The sequence below is a fragment of the Topomyia yanbarensis genome, chromosome 3 (genome assembly GCF_030247195.1).
Source record: "Topomyia yanbarensis strain Yona2022 chromosome 3, ASM3024719v1, whole genome shotgun sequence".
In the NCBI taxonomy this organism is placed as follows: domain Eukaryota; kingdom Metazoa; phylum Arthropoda; class Insecta; order Diptera; family Culicidae; genus Topomyia; species Topomyia yanbarensis.
Window position 1 is genome coordinate 407370817 of NC_080672.1, and position 26672 is coordinate 407397488.

Below are 26672 nucleotides of genomic sequence, written 5' to 3' on the forward strand. Positions count from 1 at the left end.
ACAAAGCAAAATGAATGAACGCTGATGATGATGGGTAGAGCGAAAGAGACAACTAATACTACGACACTATGTTAACCGTGTTTGCAAATGGAGCTCGCATGTACAAACTATTTTGTGTGTGAATAATTACACATATAAGTGTGCTGGAAACGAGCACAACACAAAAGATAGCATGTGTTTGAAACGATAAGCTCGGTAGCATTCAATGGGTAGCGTACCTCCACAAGCAGTGTAGCGGTCTTCTAACTCAGCTACACTGGCTGTGAAAACACACATTGGTTTGGAAAAGATCGGTTCAGCCATTGCTGAGAAACACGAATGAGAGTTTGTCCGTTACATACACACAGACATTGTCCAAAATCGTCGAGCTGAGTCGATTGGTATAAAAGACTCGGCCGTCCGGGCCTCATAAAAAATCTCGAAAGTTTGAGCGAATTCCATACATTTCTTTTATAAGAAATGTAAAAAGTGAATTGTTATTGAGGATGCGTACAATTAAAACATGCCTTCGCAGCACCAGGGAATGCCGTATTAGGAACAAACGACCTCGACTTAATTAAACATTACAGGTCACTATATCAATCGGAACGTTTTTTTGAATGTTAAAAGTTTATAAAGAAAATCAATAATCACTTTCCTTCGTGATCTACGAGCAATTCCTGATACATCGGATCAAAGTGTATGTGGGTGGGAACTAGTATTCATTTCTTTAACAAGATAGTAAAATTTTCAAATGCACTATTTCCAGCAAAAATTTTGAAAGTAAATCTCGAAGCCATGATTTCAGTATCATTGCAGATTTTCTTTCTCCATTACTATGCAGAGCAAATCCTTCACTAACAAAGTTGACCGTAAGTCCAACACAAGCTTGCACCGCTAGCACTTGCGAAAGCTTTTTCCCACCTCAACACACGATATGATGCATCTTCTTGTTCGACCCATGGTGACCTGCTGCAGGAGGAGCGTGCAGGAGAAAAGTTTCGTTCCTTTTTTGTGTGCTGGTATACATATCGTATGCGAAAAGGGTTCTTATAAAATAAAGTTGACCGTAGCTTGAGGTGATTCAATTTATTCCCATATGTGTTTTTTTTTTTAAAAATAACGATTGAGTGGAATGATTGTCATGTTCTAACTAAGCTACAAGCGCATAAAAGAAATAAACCAACATGTTAATGCCTAATAAGTACAGGTTCATTACTCGATAATGTCAATGGTTATAGGTAGATTTTTTCCATATATGATTTTTTATTTTTTCCGAAGATACGCACCCTAACAATTTTTCTTTCTTGAGTCCAAACATGCTTTCCATACTCATGTGAACTACTCTAACGAAAGAGTTTATCAAGCTTTGGTTGATTTAACCTGAAATCTAATATATTATTCAATTTCGGCAAAGACGAGAAGATAAAGTTTACGAACTAGAATCTCACTTACTGCTACACTGGTTTTATTGGACGAAGAGCGCCGGAACACGCTGCCCGGAGAAGGCCAATCCAAATGTTTGAAGATTGAAGGGTATCTTCGAAATAGGTAAATTTTCGAACGATGTCAATAGCTGGAGGAATCTGCGTATCAAAAGATATCCTGATAACAGCACAAACAGGATTCAATGCTAATAGACAGTGTAAATTGTGTTTGCATCCAAGCAAAATTATTTGTCCTGAGCGGAAACTAGCTAGCAAGCAAAAATTGCGATAATTTGATTGTAACACCTTTTGGTGCATTCTGTCATCCCTTGCCAGTGTTTTACTTTCCAAGGCGCGAAACCGACGCCCAGACTCCGCAATCAATTGTTTCGTTTTACGCCGGCAGTGGTGCTGTTTATTTCCTGTTCCTTCGTCGGAGCCGGCATCCTTCCGGTTTCACTGCCCGACCGGCGCGCGGTGCCGTGTTCTCTCGAGTCATGTCATGGGACGATAAATTCGCCAAGCTTCGTTAGCGCGTTTTTTCTTCTTCTTCGTGATCTAAATAAGCTCTTGTTTTCACTTTGTGCTTTTCGCCGTGTAAAGTCGAGAAGATGCGGCAAGCGATGGGCGAAAGAAGGTGTACCAAAAACATTAATTAAACATTCTTCCCATATTTAGTTATAAATGCCGGGTTGGGCGACTTGCTAGGTTGCATTTGAAACTCCCAGTTGAGGGACACAAGCAAACATCGGAATAATGAAGGGGTTCATTGTAGGTATTGTCATTTTGCATGCAATTATTTATTTTCTTGAAATATCCCGCTTCCATGTGAAAATGCGTTGATTATTATTTACTTTAATTGCGATTTGGTTTTAACTGTGTGTTCTTCTTTTTATAAGCCTCAAAAACACAATACAATTTAATTGTAAACAACGAGCCTTGATTTCTTGTGAAAAACGTGCCTGAAAATTTCTTCTCAGACCACAATTGTCTCTACACTAGTACATGTATATTTTTCGATTTCAAAGAAATTTTATTTAAATCGGAGAAGTAAGTTACGAGTAGTTGACAGATTTGAAATATGCCCGAAGGCGTAAAAGTATAAAGAAAATAAACTACGACTTGGTTCATAATCGAATGAAATTAAAATTTTCCGAAACATGTTGATTTAGGCTGGAATCCTTTCTATCCTTTCACGTGCACACGAGAATCATGTGTCACGAAAGTCGCCTTTTAATTAGCTGCTCAAAGCACTTCTCGCAAAAAGCTAGAGCTCTACCAAGCGATGAATATTGATACGAGCCGAGTGCTTTTGCGGGTATTTGCAAATGTTTCGCGTGTCTACATGCAATTTGCAATCCTCGGCGGTAGCATAAATTGTGGTTAACGACTGTGATCCCGGGCACGTCGTCGTTGAGTACCGAGGTTAAAATTTAGAATTACGCCAACATTAAAGCTCTCGCTCATAAAAACACACCCATCAACGAATTGGATAATGCCGGAAATTACGCAAGATCGGGAGAGGTAAATTATGACACGTGTCCCTGTCGCACCAGTATGATGCTTGCTTACCTGAAGACTAAGACGTCAGCTGCATCCTTCCGGCTGGTGTTTTGATTGCTTGTCAAGCGTGTAGTGAAATCATCGGACGAAGGCGGAAGTGTTAGACAGCATAGTTTGCATGGATACGTACAAAATATTGTAGCAGACTGTAAACGATGTCACCAACAGCAAGATGCATGAGAAAGTAATTTGTGTACTGGCGCAATTCGAATCAATCAATCCTCTAACCCTCTTAGGGCGGATGTCTACCGTTTAATTCATTTATAATATTGGTGGAATTCATAAGATATTCCACTAAGTCGCTCAAAAAGTTTTATTTTAACAATTGTAATCAATCAATGGAAACCTTACTTATATCGCTATAATAAAAATAGACGCGAGTTCAATAAATGCATACAACCCTGTTCCAGTGAAATGAATCGTTCGGGGAAATTAATAAAAAATTTGCAATATTTTCCAACCACGATTCATACAACCATAAAAGCTTGCACAAGCATTCCATAACCTCACGTACTGCTGAGTAACAGGCTTCGACTCACATCCGACGAACTTCACCAGTATAGTCAATACTTAATACTAACTGCTCCTCCTCGTTACTTCGGTCTATCACTGGACGGTGGGGCTGACTGGGTATGGATCGTGTAAAGCACATAAAAATCACCACAAACCATGTGTTACAACCATCGCCATGTTGCCTTACGGTTCCACCCGTCGGTCATTTCCCCACTCCCATGCCTCTCTTGTTAACGAGATCGTATAAATGTCTGATTCTCCATTCACGATGAGAATATTTATTATGCGCTTGCCTCCGTTCTGTTGGTGCACTGGCTAGCTTTAAGAGATACGATTCTATGCGGTGCTAGAAGGAAATTTGGCGTTCGCTCAGCTTGTATAGTGCAACGAAAGGAACGGGAAATTTTGTAGGTCGGTAGACTGGTTCAAGCTAGGATGTGATACGATTTGTAAGCTTATGCATTGTTTGTTGAGCGATGATGGTTTTCTTGGTGGCATTTCTCGGTGATTTTTTTTTCAACATGTCGCATCGAATGGGAATGAGTTTTATACAGGTGCGAAGCCAGGATTTTGCTTCTGAAGGATCTTGAAAATTTTGGGTATAATTAACACAACAACAGTTACGAGCACGTAAGAAGAATTTAAATCAAGAAAATCGCAATACAAAGACAATGCAATGGTTCAAATATATATCATCAAGTCCAGCATTTTGCATTTCGACTTCGTCTCTTCAGAACCGTGGCACTTGACTAAGATACCAGACTGACGCTAGTCACATTACTTGTGAACACACTGGGAGACTTCTTTTCACCTTAAAATTTCTCGGAACATCGTAAGTTGAAGTTTTTTAGTGCTTATGGAGCAATTTAGTACATAGAGGTAGTTTTTTTTGGCATTTGAATTGTGAAACGTGAATTAGTAATGAAAAGGTCGTAATTTCACGAAATAACTCTTTTTGTTGGTACAAAATCTAAAATATATTGAAAATCATAACATTTTGAAAATTTTTTTTGAGAAGATTTTGATTTGAAGTGATATTTTTGTTCGCTAATGATATGTGTGTGTTAACCACCCCAACTCCCTACTGGCTGGCAGTGGTTCACAGAAAAAAAGATGTTTCCATGCATTTATTTATGCAAATAACTTAGTTCCAGAATTTGAGTAGATGCTAGCTCGATTGAATTTCGATGGCCCATTTCGTATACAGGGCAAACTGTGTTCCGAAGTCATCGTTCCATTAAGCAACCCCACTCTAATATCATGTTTGCATCAAATGAATTTCAACCGGCTTTGTAGTGCTGGGTAGGATGCGTCAATACGTGATTGGATGGACTCCGATCCACGCAAGGATGTGTAAGTTGAGGATTAAAGTCCGTTTCTTCAACTACATCATTATCAACGTACACTGCCCACGCGATGGGAGACCCGACGACGAGAAGGAAGAGTTCTGTGCGAAGCTGGAGGAAGTGTACGACGACTGTTCGCAACGGGACTTGAAAATCGTCATCGGTGATATGAACGCTCAGGTAGGACGGGAGGTAATGTTTAGACCGGTAATCGGGCCAAACAGCTTGCATACCGTATCGAATGACAACGGCCAACGATGCGTGAACTTCGCAGCCTCCCGTGGCATAGTAGTCCGAAGTACCTTCTGCCCCCGCAAAGATATCCACAAAGCCACCTGTAGATCACCTGACCAACGTACCGAAAACCAAATCGATCACGTTCTAATCGACAGGCGATTCTTCTCTGATATCACCAACGTTCGTGCCTACTGCAGTGCGAATATAGATTCAGACCATTAACTAGTTGCAGCATGCATGCGCTCAAAACTCTCGACGCTGTACTACACTCGTCGTAGTCGGACGCCAAGGCACAACATCGTGCAACTTCGGGACGCCGGGGTTGCCCAAGACTACGCACAGCAGCTGGAAGCAGCACTACCCACGGAAGAATAGCTGGGCGCAGCTACTCTTGGAGATGGCTGGAGGGAGATCCGTTTCGCCATAGAAAGTACTGCTATAGCGGCACTAGGTAAAGCGATTCCAAATCGAGGAAACGACTGGTTCAATGACGAATGTAAGCAGTTAATAGAGGAGAAGAATGCAGCACGGGCCGAGACAGAATGTGGAGCGATACAAACAAGTTTGGAACAGGCAAACCTCGGTCCTGCGGAGAAAGAAGCGCTAACAGGAGGAATTAGATCACGAAGCGATGGACCAACTGTACCGCGTAAACGATACACGGAAGTTCTACGAGAAGCTGAACAGTTCGCGCAAAGTCTACGTTCCGCAAGCCGATATGTGCAGGGACTTAAATGGCAACCTTCTTATGAACGAGTGTGCGCTGATTGAGAGGTGAAAGCAGTACTATGACGAGCACCTCAACGGTGAAGCAGCAGAGGACGAAGGCGGTATGGCAACGGATCTTGGAGCACGCGCAGAAGACGATAGGCTGCCGATCTCCAAGAAGTCAAGGAGGAGATCGGTCGGCTAAAAAACAACAAAACTGCCGGTGTAGATCAACTACCCGCCGAGTTATTAAAATACGGTGGTGAAACACTGGTTAGAGCGTTGCACTGGGTAATCGCCAAAATTTGGGAGGAGGAGACTCTTCCGGAGGAGTGGATGGAGGCTGTCGTTTACCCAATCTACAAAAAGGGTGACAAGTTGGATTGCTGCAACTACCGCGCGATCACACTACTTAGCGCCGCATACAAGGTCCTCTCCCAAATTCTTTGCCGTCGAGTGTCACAATTTGCAAGGGAGTTCGTGGGGCACTACCAAGCGGGATCCATGGGTTCCCGCGCCACCGCGGGCCAAATATTCGCGATTTCAAATCGGCATATGACACAATCGATCGAGATCAGCTATGGCAGATAATGCACGAGTACGGTTTTCCGGATAAGCTAGCACGATTAGTCAAAGCGACTATGGATCGGGTGATTATTCGAGTATCAAGGACACTCTTAAATCCCTTTGAACCTCGAAATGGGCTACGGTCTATCGTGCCTGCTGTTCAACGTTGCGTTAGAAGGTGTAATAAGGAGAGCGGGAATAGACACGAGTGGCACGATCTTCAGGAAGTCCGTCCAGCTTTTTGGCTTCGCCGGCGACATTGACATAATGGCATGGAACTTTGAGGCGAGGTCCGAAACGTACATCAGACTGAAGGCTGAAGGCAATAGGATTGGACTTGCCATCAACGTTTAGAAGACTAAATAAATGAGAGGAATAGGTTCTAGAGACGACACTGTGGACCTCCAATCCCGAGTTCGGATTGACAGTGACGAAATCGAGATGGTCGACGAATTCGTTTATTAAGGCTCACTGGTAACCGCCGATACCAGCAGAGAAATTCAGAGACTTGGCGGGAGATCGTACCTACTTTGGACTCCGGAGCACGCTCCGGTCGAACAAAATTCGCCGCCGCACGAAGTTGATTATCTACAAGACGCTGATTAGGGACCATTCATAAATTACGTAACGCAAAAATTGCCCAAAATTGACTCCCCCCTCCCCCCATGTAACAAATTGTCACACATTTCTCCATCCCCCCCTCCCCTATTACGTAACAAATTCCAAGAAAAAATATTTTTTCCTCCGTTGAAAACATGTTACGTAACGATCTAGCTAACTCCCCCTCCCCCCTATGTCACAACATGTCACAACTTGTTGCACCCCCTCCCCCCCCCCCCCCCTAAAAGCGTTACGTAATTTATGAATGGTCCCTTAGACCGGTGGTCCTCTACGGCCACGAGACCTGGACTATGCTCGTGGAGGACCAACGAGTTTTCGAACGAAAGGTGTTGCGTACCATCTATGGTGGCGTGCAGATGGAAGACGAAACGTGGCGCAGGCGAATGAATCATGAGTTGCATCAGCTGCTGGAAGAACCATCCATCGCGCATACTGCAACAATAGGACGTTTGTGTTGGGCTGGACATGTCTTAAGAACGTCGGACAACGACTCAGTGAAGATGGTTCTTGAGCGACCCTACAGGAACAAGAAGACGGGGCGAACAGCGAGGATTGATCAGATAGAGGATGACCTGCGGACCCTTCGAAGACTGCGAGGCTGGCGACAAGCATCAATGGAGTGGGGACGGCTTCTGCATGCAGCAATAGACAACAAGGCTCTAGTCTGAACGGTAAGGTAAGTAAGTTCATGAATAAAATAACACGATAACATGAAGGGATCCGGAAAGACGAGACCAAGATCCTGTAATCTTGAACGTGAATCGCATTACTTTGCTAAAAATCCGATAGCTCACGAACAAATATCACGATAACGTGCATAGAATTTACGAAAATCGTGACCAACCTTTCGAAACCATCAACATAGTCTATTACTCAGCTCTTTTAACCTATAAAGTTCAGGATGAACGAACAATGGTGCGAACATCGAAAATGAAATAAGCAGTTTTTTAAGTTTTTTCTACACCATGTGCTAGATCTTCACAAGAACAAATCAGCAGTTCTGTAACAATATTCTACATAAGATGATTGATTTTCACGAAGATCCTTCCTCCAAAATAATAGATTCGATCGCAGTAGTCTTACGCGTTGAAAGTAAAAAAATATGCAAACCGATTTCCTAACATTACCTCGGGTAAGAAAGGATTGCGAATGGAAGTGAAAGCAGTATGATTGGCCAATGAAGAGTGTTATACGCAGGTGCCCCGGGCGTATTCCGAAGGTTATCCTTTTTTCCTTATAAAACGTCTTCAAATCATTTAAATTCTACTTGGTCATTACTGAAGACTTTATTATATCGATATAAACTGGAATTCGGCATGATAACATATTTTTCTAGACTTTCTTCTCGATTGTTGTCAGTAGAAGTGTTATACTGGCCGGTTGAATTTGCGCAAATACCGGTGTCTCATACGAGATTTTGAACACATCATTTTGAATAGAGTGATTCTCGACTTGGGGTCCGCGGACCCCTGGGAGCCGTGAAATCGTTCTTGGGGGTCCGCGAAGAAAAATGTATTTTCCGAGTGCATATTGAAATTTCAAGTCTTGTTTCCTAACAAACTGAAAATAACATATTGATAGCATACAGAATGGATGGGGTATTTCGGTAAATTCGCCCTACCCGCAACCGACACTTATATATCTAATCCATTCAAAGGTAAATGACGGTAGGTCCAAGATAATAAGGGAAAAGGTAAATCTTGAAAGCAATTAATTTAAATTTCATGATATACTAAATACGCGTCAATTCCATGCGCACCATTCGTGGCAAGGAATCGAAAGTTTAATAATAATACGAGTATCTGTCATTCTAAAATGGATCATTGGAAAATCGGCAGAGCTAACACCTCCTACATCCCGAAATCAAGTTGTTTGCATGGGGAAGTAAGATCATATGCAGAAAAGTTTTTTTTTTCATAATACCACTGCCGGCCAGTGGGATTAGGAAGATTAACACACACATTGTCTCTTCCTCCTTAATAGACGTCAGTGTATCCCCAAATATTGAATAATTAAAAATGCTACACATATTCGGGACACAGTTACAGCAACTTAAACATTTAAATGTAGCGACACACCTAGTGGCATGAATACAGGGTTTATTATTCACGATTTCGGTAACATGGTCACGATCTTCGTATGTCTTCGTTCTTTTTACGGAATAGTACTCTTTCATGAATTTATGAACAAATTATTTGCGTGTGTGTTAGGCTCACATGAAAATGACTGGCAACGGAGGTATCTTAGGTCAGTTCCAAAAGTTAAATTGGTTTTACCCTTAAGCCACCGTTACATTATGGTAATTAGGGCAGCGTATACACTTGTATCAATTTAAGATGCTCTAAATTGATGGATTACTTGGATTGTAGAGACTAGATTTTATGACAGCAATCTCTTCGGGATGAAAATTTCCATTATTGGCCTCATCGAATCGGGTTAAGGATTTATTTCTGCTTCTTGTGACCAGCGGTTTTCTTCGAGAAGAAGTTTGATATCAGCGGTTATAAAATTTAAATGCTTTTTGAGTTGTGAAAATTTGATTCCTATTTCTTTATCGGCAAATCACACAACATCTCCCGGGGGCCGGAATGCATTGAAGTGCTCTAAATCCGTTCGGCTACCGTTCTCTTTACTTCTTCCATATTTCTTCCTTTTCTCTTTCCCAGCAGGACACGACAAGATAAGAAATTCCAAATAATTAGGTAAATGAAGTTTTTAACCCAATTAGTCCGTTTTCGTGCTACACATTAAAATCAGAATCTAATACCCATCAAATCTTTCAAATTATGGAGGGGCATGGTTGTTTGTAGCCTTCAAACCAGGCTCAGAATAAACGACGTAATCATCTGCCATGAGCTTCAACCATATCGTCAAAGAATAACAAATGAAATCAACCATAAAAACACATATTCAGCCAGACGTGCAAACGATGCTACGACTAGAACAGTTCCCAACATTGCAATAAACCGCGGAAATGTGCTACCGTGTGTAATTGTCGAGTGTTCTGTGAATGGACGATTTTCGTAATCCGTTCCACTCCATCTTCAAATCGAAAGCATTTTCCACTTACGGATGCTCTCGTAACGCACCAGCTTTCCCACGTCGAAATGAGCTACACGTACTCAGACAAGCACTCGAGTCAGACCAGCTGGTTACACTCGAAAAAAAGAGTTCTTTCTCTCATTCCACATCGTACTCTCAACCCGTTTTGGCACTATTGCAGCCGTTATCATCCAACGGAAAGCTTCTTCTCTCGGTAACACAACGGAAAGCTTGGAAGCTTCGTTTTCCCCGAGTGTTAACGGTTCCGAGATCCCTGACCACGGAGAATATTTATCCAGGACCCGTGAGAAACGGAAAGAGAACTAGGGATATGGAAAATGCTATCATCGGTCTTCGGTAGGATTTAACCGATTGTGTTCCGTCAGTACGAGCAAGGACGTCGTCGCGAACGGTCGCATTTCCGGTTTGGACTCCGGCGGGTAGTGAATTCGGTGTTAAGTTTCTGGCAGGTGTAAGAGCAAATAGGATATTCCGGGAGATTGTGAGATAGCGGTCGGAGAAGATGCTATAGTAGCTTCGCATTGTCATAGAAGATTCTTTCGGTATATCTGACGGTTCTGCTTTTCGAGCGTTTGGTTGGTGGTGTGCGTGCGAGGATCGGTATTAGTTGTAAGAGATTTTCCTGGAGAGATTTGCTCACAGCATCACCGTCATCGTAGTCATCATCATCATTGCAAATAGCAGCAGTGTCATCATCGGGCAAACATCATCCTTCAGCGTGTCGTCGATGGGCAGAGGACTGTGAGAGGACTCGCCTCGATGCGGACGGTCGCAGAGAAATTCGCGAGTGAAAATGGAGAAGAAAAACATTAATTATTAACTAGGTGATTGAAATTTTAGACCTACCATTATTGAGAGTTTTATTTGAGTTCAAGTGTCCTATTGTTTCGTTGGTGTGAATAAAGAAAAATCCTGTTTGATTGTCGTGTGATGGCGGCCTTGAAAGATTTGCTGTCTAATCGATACGAGGTGGTGACCTCAGAACTGGTCTTGACCAGAATGAAGGATTACTAGGCAAATATAGCAATTAGTTTGGTGTTCGCTAAAAGATGGATTACGTGTCCGTGTTTGAGGAAAGTATCTGCAGGATCATCTTGATACGATAGGAAAAGCATTCAGTTGGAAAATTATTCCATCCCTGCAAGCAGCAATGATACATCACTAACCCAGATCCTTGGTCAAGGGGCTGCTACGAATACATTAAAGTAAGGTGATAAAAATTGTGAAACGAGTGTGAGAGCAAAGGCAAAGCAAGAGCAAGAGTGAGTACCAGGCGAAAATCGAAACACGATGACAGTGAAATGTGAAGTTTGTAAATAACAATAGTGTGTCAGCAGCGTGGAAAGCATTGTCCCTTGTGCCAGAGAATCAAAAGCAGAGAAAAAATCAATTCTTGTGCATAAATAGTATTTCTACGGATCTGAAGTGGAGCCAGGAGGTTTTGAGACGCGCAGCAACTGTCACAATAAAAGCCACAACAGAATCACGGTGAGAGCGGAGGGGGATGGCATAGAACTGTGTTTTCATTTCAGCATGTATACACTCTTTGTACAGTGGCCTCAAATAGAACTCGTCCTGGCAGCCGCACCACTCACCCACGTGGAGCCACGCGAAATTCCTTCGCTGTTCTGTCACACAAACGCGAGTTGGTTAGCTGAATGGTTGTCTCTATTTGTATATGTGTGTTTTAAGGTTACTCTAAATTGCTGCCGTTGAAGGTCATAAAATAATGCTTTCGTACTCTACATACGTTCGGGGGATGCGGTGAATGTGGAAAGCACACAAAATGTCTCTCATTCTCTTGTCGATTTGCTGGTGGTGAGAAAAGCTGTGGAGCTTCGTCCAGTAAGTTTCCCACTCAGGTCTCATTTTCCTGTGTACTCACACGGCGATACTCGCGAAATGGGAACGTAAACAGTTTTTGTTTGCTATTTCATATGTTGACAAATTTTGTTTCTTACCGAGTACAGAAGCGTTAATTGGGAGTGTTGAAAGTGACGTGAATCAGATTGATGGGTTTTTAGTAACGGTGTAACGGTGTGATATCGACTGATGACTAGAGTGGTTCAAACCTATATTAAAATTTTCTAAGTAGTTTATTTATATCATCAATAAGGGAGCAGACCTATTTATTGAATATTAGGATACAATCCAAAAACTTACGTTTAATCGTATGAATATACTATACTATATTTTTTATACGAATTTGTTTGCGTCATCATAGTAAATAAGGGTTTAACGTTTCGTTTTTGACGCATCAGTATGGAGCAGACGACTTGACCAGTACACATAGACGTTAAGTCCCAAAAGAAACACTATTTATGTGCATATGCAAAGACTAGTTAATTTGCTATTGCTATTTATATCTTTGCAATTTGCTAGCTATATCTTTTCCTGAGGAGACAATTCTTAATTACTTCAAATAGACGTACTGCCGCTGGAAGCATATCTGTCCCATGTTACATCAAGACGATTTTTTGTTTTATGCATCAAATAGTATGATTTCGTATGTACATTTAGATAAAATAACGAAAACATATATTTTGTTCTGAAAAAATACAAAAACAATATCAAGACGATTTGTCCCATCTGAAAAATGGAGGCATAATTGTCCCACTAATAAATAGTATAGCCTTGAACATGAAATTCTCATTTTTTTATCTTAGATTTTCACCTGGTTAATCCTAGAGAAGAATTTTATTTTCATTAGCATTTACATTAATTCTTACATATTATTTTAGTAATATTTTCGAAGCAATGATAGTTTGATACTGAGTTTCTCATGGGTTTGTAGGCAAATTTTTATAGAATACCTGTTTGTTCTCGGCTATGACTGGCAGGACGGTTGCGAGTAAAGCGTTTTTTCTCTCCTTTTCTATGCCACGAGGAGTCTTTTGTCGACTTAGATGTTGTTCTAGTGCAAAACCACTCGAGACTAATTTGTACTGCTTTTTTGAAAACAGCAAACAATATTCGAGTTGCGTGCTAGCGAGATGGTTAGAATATCCAATTTTGAACGCACCTTTCTTGAAAATTATTTTTCTCATATTTTCAATGTACGGTCTAGGCTTGCACATGTTAAGTGTATATTGGGAAACAGACAATTTGGTTTGAAAGAAATCGTTAGCCTTCATATCTATAACTTCAACTTTCTTTTTAGCTTTTGCTACGACCCTTTGAAAATCTTGGTATGTGATGACCTTGTCGTGGCGCATTGCAGTTTCTACTGCGGCGTGAAAGCTATCCGCTGCCATAAATGTGTGCCCAGGTTCAAAGTATTTCAGAACGATTTCTTTGAGTTCCATTTCATCCATATTAAGAAGTAGGATGATGTGTTGGAATAAATTCCAATTTTTGTTCTGTGAAGAACAATTGTCTAACCAAAACGTTATTTTTTCCAATGTTCTGTACTTTAGAATAACGCTGTGGAAACAGCTCAAAATGTCATTAGACGTCCGACCAGCGACAGATTCGTTCCAGATGCAAGCGACAACCGGATTATGCTTTGCATATGCCCCCACCGGTGCAAAGGTTTCGTTAAAGGCTAGCAGACGTTGAGAAAATATAACTGTTTTCAAACCCTTCAGCCGAGGTAATTGTATGACCTGCAATTTTGAAACCATATTAAGTAAGGATAACGATAGAGATGTTCATAATTACCTTCTGTAAATCAACTGCCATTATTAGTTCATTCGGTAGTGCAGAGTCGCCGTCCAAGCGATATGCCGCTCGCGATGCGCTAGCTAGCTCTAAATGGTTAGTGTATTTTAAGCATAAGTCACACTTCTCCTCTATGTCCATGTGACCGGAGTTTCGTTTATGTTCATCAGCAATCACACACGTTTCGCACTGTTCATGCCCTAGCTTCACAAGCGAGATATTCATTTTTTTAGGACACGACAGTACAAGGAGTAGCTGGCCTTCACTGTATGAGTAGTTTGAAAATGTTCATACATCGATTTTTTCGTAAGATCTGAAGGTAAATACAGACGATTCGGTGCATGTACTCGGCGATAGTGCGAAATTGTTGGTCCATAGCTCAAAATGTGTGATTTGATTGCCTTAACGTTCATGCAATTTCCGTTCATACTTTCCTCGCTTGTATTGTCGCGGACCTTCGCCTTGATCCATTAGAGCTCGATAAATGACGTTACTGTAATTCGAAATAATTAATCACCACAATATTCAACACAAATCTGCTCAAATAGTTGCTACTTACCCACAATGCTCTCCAAAGCCAATCGTATTCAAAAAAAACTTTCGGCAGACTGATACCGGGTCACCACTTGCAGCTGGCAAAGTGCAAACATATGACTGTTTCTTAATTATTTGCTTTGCAGCATTCCGGTTTCTCCGTCGTTTCATTGGTACGCTGTGTGCATATTCGCGAATAAAAGCACTCTGACCGACGGTATCAAGACTCCAATACGTTTCGTGTACATTCATTCTGTCATCTTGCGACAAAAGGTTATAGCACTCCTTACGACAGCCGCACGGGCCCTGGATTATGTTGTGAGCCACTCGTCGTTTTTTTGCTGAAACCGTTCTTCGGATCTCTTTTTTTGTCTGTTTCTTGGTCCTATTTTCCGCGGGAGGGGAGAAAAAACTGCCATCAGAATCGAAATCATGGTCCTGCGTCACTGCCCGCTTTCCAGAAGCAACATTTTCACGGTGGTTACTAACACTCACTTCCGTCATATTGTAATTAACCGGAAAACGTTCTTCGAAACACTTATCAAATCCATGAAATTCTTCTTCATCCGAACTATCTTCGCTGGATCCGTACATCCGGAGTAAATCCATCGCTGACATTTTGATATTTTTTTGTCAGTCAGTTAACTGCAGCGAAGCGCGTCGAAATGAAAACAATGTCACTGTGGGACAAATATGCGTACATTATTCAAAGTTGGGTTAGATTTAGCAGCATAACTGTCCCACTGCATATTGCTTATGTCCAAATTAGAATATATAAATATTTTCACCAAATTTCAATGAAATGTAGGAGCCTGTGTTCCTTTTAATGCAGAAGAGCTTAAAATATAGCTTTATGGAGGAATATTTGTCGAAAAGGAGTTACAACTTTGATCGCGTTTATCTCGTTTATGCATTTTGTAACATGGGACGAATATGCTTCCACGGGCAGCGTATCTGACAATGAAAAGTTCACTTTGTTTACTTTCTCTTTCGATTATTACGACTTCACTATAAAACTTTCCACTCATTTTACAGTACAGATTGAAATTTAACGGTTTGGATGAGCATATTATGCAAAGATTTAAGGGGTAAATGAAAAAGCGACCGAGTTATTAATAGAAGAGAAAGTAAACAAAGAGAGTCTCTCATTATTAAATACTATTAAATATCTATTCTAAAAAGTACTGAATAATTTGTTAAATCTTTTTGTGCAGAAGAGCCCTATAGCATTGTATCATTCCTATGCATCAATAGGGTAACAAAACATTTTAAACATTTCGTCTAACATTTTAAATAATGCACTAAATAGAGATGGAAGCCACTGCTAATAAAACCACATTAGTAGGATGAATGTGCAGTTAAAATAATAGCTAGATAATTACTCGCTTAATTTTTGAAAACAACGTATCTGCAAATAAGAGGCTCTCTTTGTTTACATTCTCTTTCGATAACTACGGCGGTATTACAAAACATATAAATAATTTCATAGTTCGAATTAAATACTACTATGGGGTTGCACGAACTGTAAACGTAGGACTATACTACTTAATGTAAAATATTTATTTTCTTAGTACATTTAGAGTAATAATAAATCAAATATATTTCTTACTTATAGTTTAAGCACAACCAATCAACATCGAATGTTACTTATTGAATTATCTACGAAGTATACCGTGCTTACGCAACGCAACGTACACAATCGGAAAGTTTTTTTTAATAATTTTTAAAAGCTAAATAAGTTTAATCGGATTCGATCAGCTACTACAAATGAAATGACCTGATAACCAAGAAGGTTTCAATAAGTAACATTCGATGTTGATTGGTTGTGCTTAAACTATAGGTAAGAAATATTTGTTTGGTTTATTATTACTCTAAATGTACTAAGAAAATAAATATTTTACATTAAGTAGTATAGTCCTACGTTCTTGGTTATCAGGTCATTTCATTTGTAGTAGCTGATCGAATCCGATTAAACTTATTTAGCTTATAAAAATTATCAAAAAAAACTTTCCGGTTGTGTACGTTGCGTTGCGTAAGCACGGTATACTTCGTAGATTGCAGACTGATGACTCTCATTTCCTGCCAGACTACTTGAGCAGCATTGTTTGGGAATAACAATTGATACAGTCCGAGCGAGATTTTCGCCTGAGAGCCACCATTGCGGGTCACGACCATCTTTACCGTAACTTGGGATGAGAAAGGAAGTGGTGATGTGGTACTTACTTAACGGAAGGCCCCGACTCAGTGACACTCCCATAAGTACCACGGATTGGGTAGTGGGTGGGTTGATAGTCAGGATTCGCTTCAAGCAAGCGATGCGACTGAGAATTTATTTTCGTACATGTTTGAATAGTTTATTGACTATAGGATACGTAAATCTTCTAGGCGTTGAAACTCTGGCTAATCTTTCAAAGGCCTTCCTCCATTCAATTCCACTATGTTTCAAACATAGTGGAATTAAACGGAAGAAAACCTTTGAAATATTACGTACATTCCACTAAGACCTCCGTTCGCGTATATATTCTGGCTAATCGTTTATCGAGATGGTTTCATCGAAAACAACTTGAACTCCGGGTAGCCGGCTGTCGTGAGTGTTGTCGACAATGTAAAATGCACCATAAACAATGAGTTTAAAAGTGGTATGGTGGAACATTCATAAATTATGTCACGCAAAGATTACCCAATACTAACTAACTCTCTGTCATATTACCACTCTATTTTTCCCCTTGGTCTAATACGAATAAAATTCTTTTAGTTTTTCCTTCATTTTGTAGTAGCACTTTTATACCGCTACTCGCAAAAGTGTTCATGTTCTATGGAATTTCCTTATACATGGCGCAATCGTGCGTAAAACGGCCGATTGCGTCAAAGCACATGACGTGCTCCCCTCCCATTTATGTCACAATTAGTCATATCTCTTCCTCCTAATAGCGTGGCAGAATTTATAAATGGTCCTTATTGGTATAATCACAAGCATATTGAGATCCCGTAACTTGAAATTTTCCACCTCGTTCGAGTAAACGTTCCGATATTACAATGAAGACGCGAAACTGACAAAAATATAAATGCTGCGTTCCTAAACGATATTAACATCATGCACGAATCAAACACCCCCCGTTTCCAAATAGTACATACATATTCTTAGCTCAGTACAATTGACTGATGAGTTAATGGACTAAAATAAATTAAATATGACCATAAAACATTTGTTCCTCGTACTGAAATGATTGCCGCAAATTGGTTATTGGTTTTGAATTGATCTTGCGAATTGTCAATTCTCCACCTTCATACATAATTCAAAAGTCATTCACTCAGACAAAACCATGCGTATTTCCCACACGCATTAAAGGCCCAGTGGATTCGTTTCCTAGTTGGTCAAATAAACACTAAACAAACAAATAAATTAGTTTGCTCAGTCTAATGAAATGTCAGCTCGATTAGCAGCAACCGGCGGATACGTGTTCCCTTACAAGGCCATCAAATGAAAGTAAATTTAAAATTACATACGACAAAATATGTGCAATTCAGAATATAACAAAATGAAGATTGCTTAATTATTTGCATTTAAAAAATGACCAAAAAAAATTAGTTACATAATAAAGGAGATTCATTTTCAAAGATAGCACTGCTGATGAATCACTGTATAAAAATTGGTGATCAGGGACGCGGACGAAAATAGCTGACTACCGCCTATAAAAAACTTTCCGATTGTGTGCGGTAAAAACCCGGACCGGTGAAGAAAAATCAAATTTTAGACAATATAATCACATTTCCTGTATAGACCAAGCTTTCTAGTTATATTTTGCCATTATTGTAACTTTCCTAAAGTACGTATACTAGTGTAGCGAATGCAGTGGTCTTAATCATATCGAAACTATTTATATACAAGAAACGAAAACAATTTTATATATGGTCTTCGATGCGTTTTTGCAACGGTTTTTCGAGTGGCGGTGTATTCAATCATAAATAGGCTTTGTAATAAGTACCTATTAGCAGAATCAAAATAGGATAGGCTGAGTGGAAATGAATCACGTGAAGTGGAAATGAATCAATGAATTGATCGAACGTAAATAATAAACTTTCGTTGTGTTTTCCATCGATCCGCGTAAATTTGTTGCTAAGAAAGTTTTCGTCTTTGCGCAACGAAAGCACAGATTGCTATCATGGAGGTTACGCATGCAACCACTAACAAACAGGATGCCACATTGAAATATGTGTTTCGGTCAAAAATGTCAATATGTGTTTCGGTCAAAAACATCTTTTTACCATCTGTGATAACTGAAACAGGAAAAATCACAATTATTCCAAAAATCTGTGAAATTTTCATCAAAATTCCTAAAATCTGCCATCTGTGAAAAAGAATCTGTGATCAAAAAAAATCTGTGACATAACAGAAAAATCTGTGAATATGGTAACCCTGCTAACAAATTAGATATACCTACCTACACATTCGTCCCAATCATTGAACCCAAGCGCACAAAGCAAACTGAGTCAACTGAGCTGATGATGATGGGTAGAGCGAAAGAGACAACTAGTACCACGACACTATTGTTATCCGTGTTTGCAAATGGAGCTCGAATGTACAAGCGATTTTGTGTACGAATAATTGTGTTCGAGATTGTACATAAAATTGTACTGGAAACGAGCACAACACAACAGAAAGCATAGGGTTTGAAAGGACAAGCTCAGTCGTGTGTTGGACGGCACTGGGTAGCGTACCTCCACAGCCAATGTAGCGGACTTCTAACTCAGCTACACTGGCTGTGAAAACACACAGCGCAGTGATCTGCTCCGCCTGCCGTTCAACAGACGACTGAGCTTGTCCGGCCAAATCCGTTCTTTAAATAGTCGATGATGACGTCATTCATAGAAGCGTAGCGCGCTAGGTACACACATCTGTCGTGCCGGACTTGGGAAGCGCTACTTTCTGTATGTAAATGCGCGATATTTTGACTAGGTTGTACACGGTAAATATCCAATACTCATTTTATGTCTACGTTTTGCACATCTTCGAGTATACGGCTAAAACGTCAAAAAATGAGTGAATTATAGTTGCGAACCAAGAGTATTTTTTATGCAATCGGACAGGTAATTGGTGTAATTATTGTATTATTGAATTTGAAGCAAGATTAAATTAAAGTATCTTGTCTTGTAGTCCTCGCAAATTAAATTGTGTCGAAAAAAGATAGTAAACGTCGTCTGCCTGGGAGAAGACTTTATATCCGCTGATTGTGTGCCGTAGAGGAAGATAGGAGTGCAGCATATGTTGATAGAAACTGGGAGCTGCAGACCCAATACCGAGAAAACCGAAAATCCAATACATTCGGTCATAATTTGGAACACCCGGAAGTTGATAATGACTCTCGAAGTTTTGAATTTATAAATTTATTTCGAGAACATTTTAGTTTTGAACTTCAATACAACAAAAATTATTTTCTAACCCAATTGACTTTTGTAATTAATAAAAACTAAGCATTTTTCATTTTAGGGGAGTAAAAACTATGTATTTAACTCTGCAGGTGAGAGTATAAATTACGCATTTAATACTTTGTTTAGTGAGCCAAAACTACGCATTTTTTACTTTGATGCCTTGAGTAAAAAGTATGCAGATTTTGACGTACATTTAGTATACTCAAAAGAGAGTAAAAAGAATATACTCCTTTATTGGGTAGTCCCAGTTCCTCAACAAAAAGCGTCCTTCGTAGTTATATTAGAGTTTGTTACGGTTACCGTGTATATTGTTTAAATTTTTAATGCCATGATATCAAAAATCTTTGGGTTTATCTATTGGAATCTATTCTTAGAAGTATTTCGGGGCGATATGCGCAAAAAAATTGAAAATTTATCGTCAGATGGCTGAATTATATGCGTTTGAAATTGGACCACTTTTCGTTACATACCATTTTTGCAGAATTGTACCCCCATATCGAAAACAAAGACGTAGTCCTACGTCAAAAAAATTAGATGCCAAATTCTATAAAGAGTTCAACAGTTGACGTAGACGCGACCGAGTAACTAACGAGAGAGAAAGTAAACAAAGAGAGTCTCTCATTTGTAGTAACGTGGATTTCAAAAATCATCCGTGATTAGATGTTTAAATCAACTCGTGTCTACATATGTTTCAGTAATGTGGTATTTAACCCTACAGAAGTCGCGCAAATGGTTTACCGAACGAGCACCCGCTGGTGCTCTCAGACGATTTCGCTAGATTTTTTAAGCAGCGTGCACTCAGTGTACTAGCGCGACTGCCGGAAGGTTAAATAGTTATTAGTGGAAAAATAGTTGTACTATATAAACTTCAACCAATCGCGCCATTGAATTCAGTACAACACTTTTAGCAACTCTTGCGAAATCATCTTAGAGAATCAGTGGTTTTATTTATTTATTAACAGATTAAGGCCGAAGTGGCCTGTGCCGTATACAAAAGATTCCTCCATTCCACTCGGTCCATGGCCGCGCGTCGCCAGCCACGCAGTCTGCGAAGGGTCCGCAAATCGTCTGAGAATCAGTGGTTGCTCATTGGGTAAGCCAATAACGTGACTAACGGAGGATTAACCTTCCGGAAGTCGCGCTAGTGCACTGAGTGCACGCTGTTCTGAAGATCTAGCGAAATCGTCTTACGGCACCAGCGGCTGCTCGTTCAGTGGGCCATAAGCGCGACTCCCGGAGGGTTAAGAATAGTCCGCTATTCAGTTTAATGTCTGTATTAATTCTACAAGTTAAAAGCACTAATAACAATATTGGTAAAACTTTCTAATGAAAAAAATAAAAATGATATTTATAGATATCTGTGAAAAAGCAGCTGATGAAATTTATCCAAAAACCTTTGAAGAAAACTATGCAGAATAGAGTATGTTTGTGTATATAATACTCACCTAGTTTTGAATTGGTGTACTTGTTTCGGAATATGGGTGCAATGGATCCAAACTCTACAAAATAGGGCAAACCAAAAAGTAGGTAACACTTCTGGTTTCAGGTTGCTATATGGTATACTTTCACTAGTAAGAATTGGCTTGTATTTAGAGAAGATTAAACCGTGGCACACTTGTGTATACTTTTTCACTGATTTAATGGTTATTAATTCCAGATTTGATTGACCATAGTGTTCAATTTTTTTCGGATTACCAAGTTATCTGAATGCGATTGCATCCAAAAAGTTTGCTCCGATATGTAATTGTTTTACGCTGAGGGTGTAAAGAAAAAAGTGAGAAACATTGTCCATTCACGACGTTTAGCAAAGTCTTATCGCGAAAAACCTGATTAAGAAGTTTATTACCCAGTTTTTACAAACAAAAATCCAGTATCATAATGGACGACGAAACATATTAGTGGCCAAAGGTCGGATTTTAATACTGCGATGCAAATGAATGCCGCTGCCAAGTAATAGCGGACAGCTAAGTTGTTGAAAATTCCCAAAAGTACTTGATTTGGAAGGTCATATGCAGTTGCGGCCGAAAATCCGTAGCCGCATTCAACTCTACCGACAAAGATGCATCCGTCTACAGAAGCCCTTGCTTACCATTCATCAGAAGCCACAATGTGATTTCGCATTTTGTTACTGTGAAAGTTTCGTTCTGGAATGTGGGATATTTACACAAGGTACAGTCAATACAGAAAAAAAGGAATTTTCCTACTGCTCGGTTGTCAAACAGCATACCCAAGTAACCACGAAGTATCAAATTATGTAAAGTTAACAGTCGTTCGTGGACTACGTTAAAATGCTTCATTGCTGTAAATGCAACACCAATGCTTTTATAAAGTGGAAAAGGGCGATTAACTCTTAAATGCGCAAATCGATTTTTTAAAATTTTGGTAAAAATTGACTCATAACTTCAATATGTTACTGTAATAATTTTGCGATGATTTTGACAATGTTGTTTTGAAACAACATTGCACATTTAAGGGTTAAGAAGTTACTCCACTCTAGATTTTTTTAAATGTTAAATTATGGAAGGCTACAATATAAATGTTCCAATTTTCAATCCTGCCGCTGTGCTCTGAGTGTACGGAAAACTTTAACCGATATTTTTTTTTAAATAAGCAAGTTTGTGTCAGTTCGTAACACATTTTCACCTTTTTACATTTCTTACAAAAGAAATGTATAGGCGGATGTGATATGGCTTTTCAGTCGATAGTACGATTGCGTCGATTACTGTGTGATCTTCGCCTACGTTTCGATCCCACTATTGGATCATCATCAGGGCCTGAGAAAATTTTATTTATTTAGCTAATTAAGGACTTTTACACCAGTTGACATTAAACAAAACAGAAATTCAAAATATTAAACATCGTTCAAAGCATATCTTACTTGACTACATCGACGAAGTGCTAATTCGTATTGCATACGAGAGAATGTCAGGTTCGAAAGGGTTGAAGAACTGCTTATAGCCTGTGGTTATTGTGTATATATGTTATGATTGGGATGGATGTCGTGGAATATTAGCACTTACGAAAAATATACATTCAGATCGTGTGAAATCGGGTTTTTCTGTTTTGTTTAATGTCAACTGGTGTAAAAGTCCTTAATTAGCTAAATAAATAAAATTTTCTCAGGCCCTGATGATGATCCAATAGTGGGATTGAAACGTAGGCGAAGATCACACAGTAATCGACGCAATCGCATTATCGACTGAAAAGCCATATCACATCCGTATATTTCCAACAGTCGCTACGCACCTCTACTCCATGAAATGTATAGGATTCGCTTAAACTTTGCTAACATTTTCCGAGGCCCAGAGGGCCAAGTTTCATGTATCGGTATGTAAGGAATTCAATCAGCAAAAAGCCGACCACACAATATGATCATCCGTGATTCGAACAAAACATTTAAGTTCTATTCGGTTTATGAGTGATTTTCTCTAGTAATTACAAGATTTTGATACAAGAGCAATTTTTCAAAAGGGCTTAGAAGTATTTGTGTGCAACACTTAAAAACAAATTGTTTCATTACCGTAGCTTATACAGCCAAACTATTTGAGAACGAGTTACAGAGAATGAGTACTTCTGCACGAAAAAGTATACCTACAATGAAAAAATTGCGTCATTTCAAATTAAAATAGATTTAAGTCAAATCTTTTAAAATGCGATAGTTGTCGAGCTATTTGAAATGTTGCCCCAAGAAAAACAATTAATTCGTGTAATTATGCTCTTTCAAAAAAAATTTCGAATTTCTCCATCATAAACTGTCAACAATCAAATATTTATCGTTTAAAAGACGTAGAAAACTTTTTAGTGTATTTGGATCATGGAGAAGCTCTTAATAAAGATGTCCTCTTGACCACAACTTCGAACACCGCACGGTCTCGAACCCAGGTGCGCTGCGTACAAGGCAATCGATTTACCAACTACGCTACGCAAAATTAATTACTGCGACTAATTTTAAAATTATAGTGAACTCCGAGCATTTTAACCTAAGCCTACGAATGGCGAAAGTGAATTCGATTGGTGATATTGGGTAGGGGAGCCCGGGGCTAGTTGGCGGTTGGGGTAAGTTGGCGGAATCCCTTTTTCTCTGTTTCTATTAGACATATAGCACTGCCTTGTGTACCTCAAGTTTTGCGAAACCCGTTATCCAATGTGTTTTTGTTGCAAAACGATTTGTTTGGTGGAAGTTGTGGGTGATATTGTGTTTTCGAGCATACCTAGTAATTTTTCGAAATATTAAATACTTTGCGTTATGTAGGGTCATTTTCAATCTATTTCCTGAATGATTATATTTTTCGATAGCGCGTGAAAAGAGCTTTCAGTATCCGTATAGATATTACATCTATCCAAAAACAAAAGTTATTTTTTAAATAGTTTTTAATAAAATATGCGGTTGGGGTAAGTTGGCGGTGCTGCATGCGGGGCAAGTTGGCGGTACTATTTACAGTGCAAAAAATCATAAAAAAAAAAATTATTTCTGGAATTCACTCCAAAGTAAGAAAATCTTTTTCTTGTGTATTTCGCCAATGTAGCAGACATTTATTCCGGCCAATTGCATGAAGAATTTTGAAAATTTGCTTTTGAATATGGAGTACGCGTCAAAGTCAAAATGCCGGGGTGTTGATACTGAAATATAATAGAAAATGTCGGTTAACATACAGTTGTTTTCGAAAAGATTTTCAGCACGTTCCAAAAGGATCCTTGAAGTAATTGAATCTCCATTTGATTGCTTAGTTATTGGCGTATCATCACATACCGCCAACTTACCCCGAGACCGGGGTATGTTGGCGGGTTTTCCGCGTCACATATATTTGTCTCTAAAAATTGAGACAATACATCAAACACTTTAAAAAAATAAGAGATGTTGCCAACAGTCTGCTCTTTCATGCCGCGTATTTTATTTTGCAAGATCTACCTACATCAAAACAGTAAAAATTGAAAACTGAAAACACCGCCAACTAGCCCCGATATCCCCTACTGATGTTTTGTGTGTTGATCGTGAATTGAAGTGAGCTATACTAAAACAATAAAATATTTACAGCTGAAGCTGGTCAAGTAATATACAACGTTTGTATCAGTCCAAGTAATTCAGTGATAACAGTCTTTTTGAATCCAAAACTTCTAGCGAGAAATTAGAAAAAAAAAACACATGATCCTACCTAAATGTATAATCCTATTTTCGCCATTTTTCCATCACCACTCTACTAACTTGAAGCCGTTGGTTACAGCAGCATTTGTCATCCTTGTTCAACGCATTGCACGGTGGTTTTTTCACCAAAAACGTGCGAAAAATTATTAACGCGAAAACGGTAAAGCATACAGCAATGATACCTTCTAGGATGTTTTATGACGTTCCACGGCCTTCATTGTGATGATATAGTTATAGTGAATAATTCCCCTTGAAGTGAGGTATTTTCCACATTTTTTTTCAAAGCATGAAAAAAATGATGAAGTCTTCAGAAATGTACAAGAACTTGTTTTTGTGAACATCTTTACTGAAGGTTAAAAATCTCTATCTATAGTACACTCGAAGTTATGGACCGTTGTTTGTGAATGACCCCTTAAAACCTTTTTTTCAACATAACTTCGTAAATATCAAAGATAAATCTTCAGCATGTTCCAGACAGTTGTTCGTCTTGTCAAGATACGTATCTTTCTAGAAGAGATCATCGGTCTATCTCTTGCGACTTAACAGTTATTAAGTTAAAATTTGAAAATTTGAAAATTTTTTAAGAATAATAACTTTTAAACGGACAAAAACGGTTAGCCAACTCTAGTTGCAATTAGAAATACTACATCAACACTATAAAACTCAATAGAGTTCACTTGTCTCTCGTTGTCTCCAGTAGAGTTACAGATGATTTGAAAAAAAACTATTGTTTTTTACAAAAAATGTCCAATATCTTCGAGAATACTCGAGATATGAAAAATAATGCGTAAATAAAAACTGTGTATTTTAACGATTGAAATAATTTCGTAGAATATATGAAACCCGTAGGAATGATAATTAAAAAGATATTTAGAAAAAATATTTTTTTCGGGTCATCCAAATATAACGAGCTATAACTTCTTGAGCACTACAAGAAGAGACTTCATGACTTCATGACTCCACAACTCTGCCAAAGACGTTAGCTCATTTGTTTTACAAAAAAAAATGAGTTGAAAAATCTCACAGAATTTTAATATATGCACTTGCAAGAAAGTTGCTATTTATATCTCACTTTTAGAGAAATTAATCATCAAAAAAACCACTGTGCATTGTCTCAAATGGGAGTGCGATAATTGGTACATTCGATTCGAGTTTTCGTAGCGCTCAAACGGAAGTATTTCACCATCCTCAGGCCAGCTTTCTACGAGGTATTGAACATTTTACTTTCTACGAGATGTTAAACATTTTATATTTTCATTTCTTCCTTATCATTTTCCAACAGTTAAAAATTTAGACCTTTGGAGAAAGAATACCACATAACTGACGTTTTAAGGGCAAAACTATACCGTCATTTAACATCGTGGTATGAAAACACATCTATGTAATTCTAGCAATTCGGTTGCATAAGAATATTATGAATTTTCTCAATAATGACTGAGCTATTTCCCGAACAGTAATGTGTAAGTTCACCACGAATACAATATAATGTTTGAGTACATGGTAAAGTGAACATTTTCCAGAGTTGAGGTATTTACCCCTTAGATTAGGCGTTGCGTTCAGTCGTGAGGTAGATGTGGGATAGTTAATGAATAGATCACCAAGTAATCCACCAAGTGGATTTCTCATATATTCATATTATACTCGTTACATCACCGAGAGCAACTATATTTTCGAATCCCAAACTTGTAGTGAAAATTTGACTTTTTTTGAAAGATTTAGATTATACTGATAATAAGGATGTATGGAAGAAAAATATCGCATAATATACAAAAATAATGTCACGGTATCAACCATAGTTTTTGCACTCACGAAAACAAATTGGCAATGAAAACATTTGTAGCCCTGTAAAAATTTGTGCAATGAGACGACTATAACTAATTT

At 38.9% G+C, this 26672-nt stretch overlaps 1 protein-coding gene across 2 annotated transcripts in view; it reads left to right on the forward strand.

Annotated features, from left to right (window-relative positions):
* Nucleotides 1-10403: 10403 nt before the first annotated feature.
* LOC131691912 (uncharacterized) overlaps nucleotides 10404-26672 on the forward strand; it is a 460379-nt gene continuing 444110 nt past the window's right edge. For both annotated transcript variants that reach the window (XM_058978657.1, XM_058978658.1), the window contains exon 1: nucleotides 10404-11512. The gene's annotated coding sequence lies outside the window, so the exon portion shown is untranslated. The remainder of the gene's footprint in view (nucleotides 11513-26672) is intronic.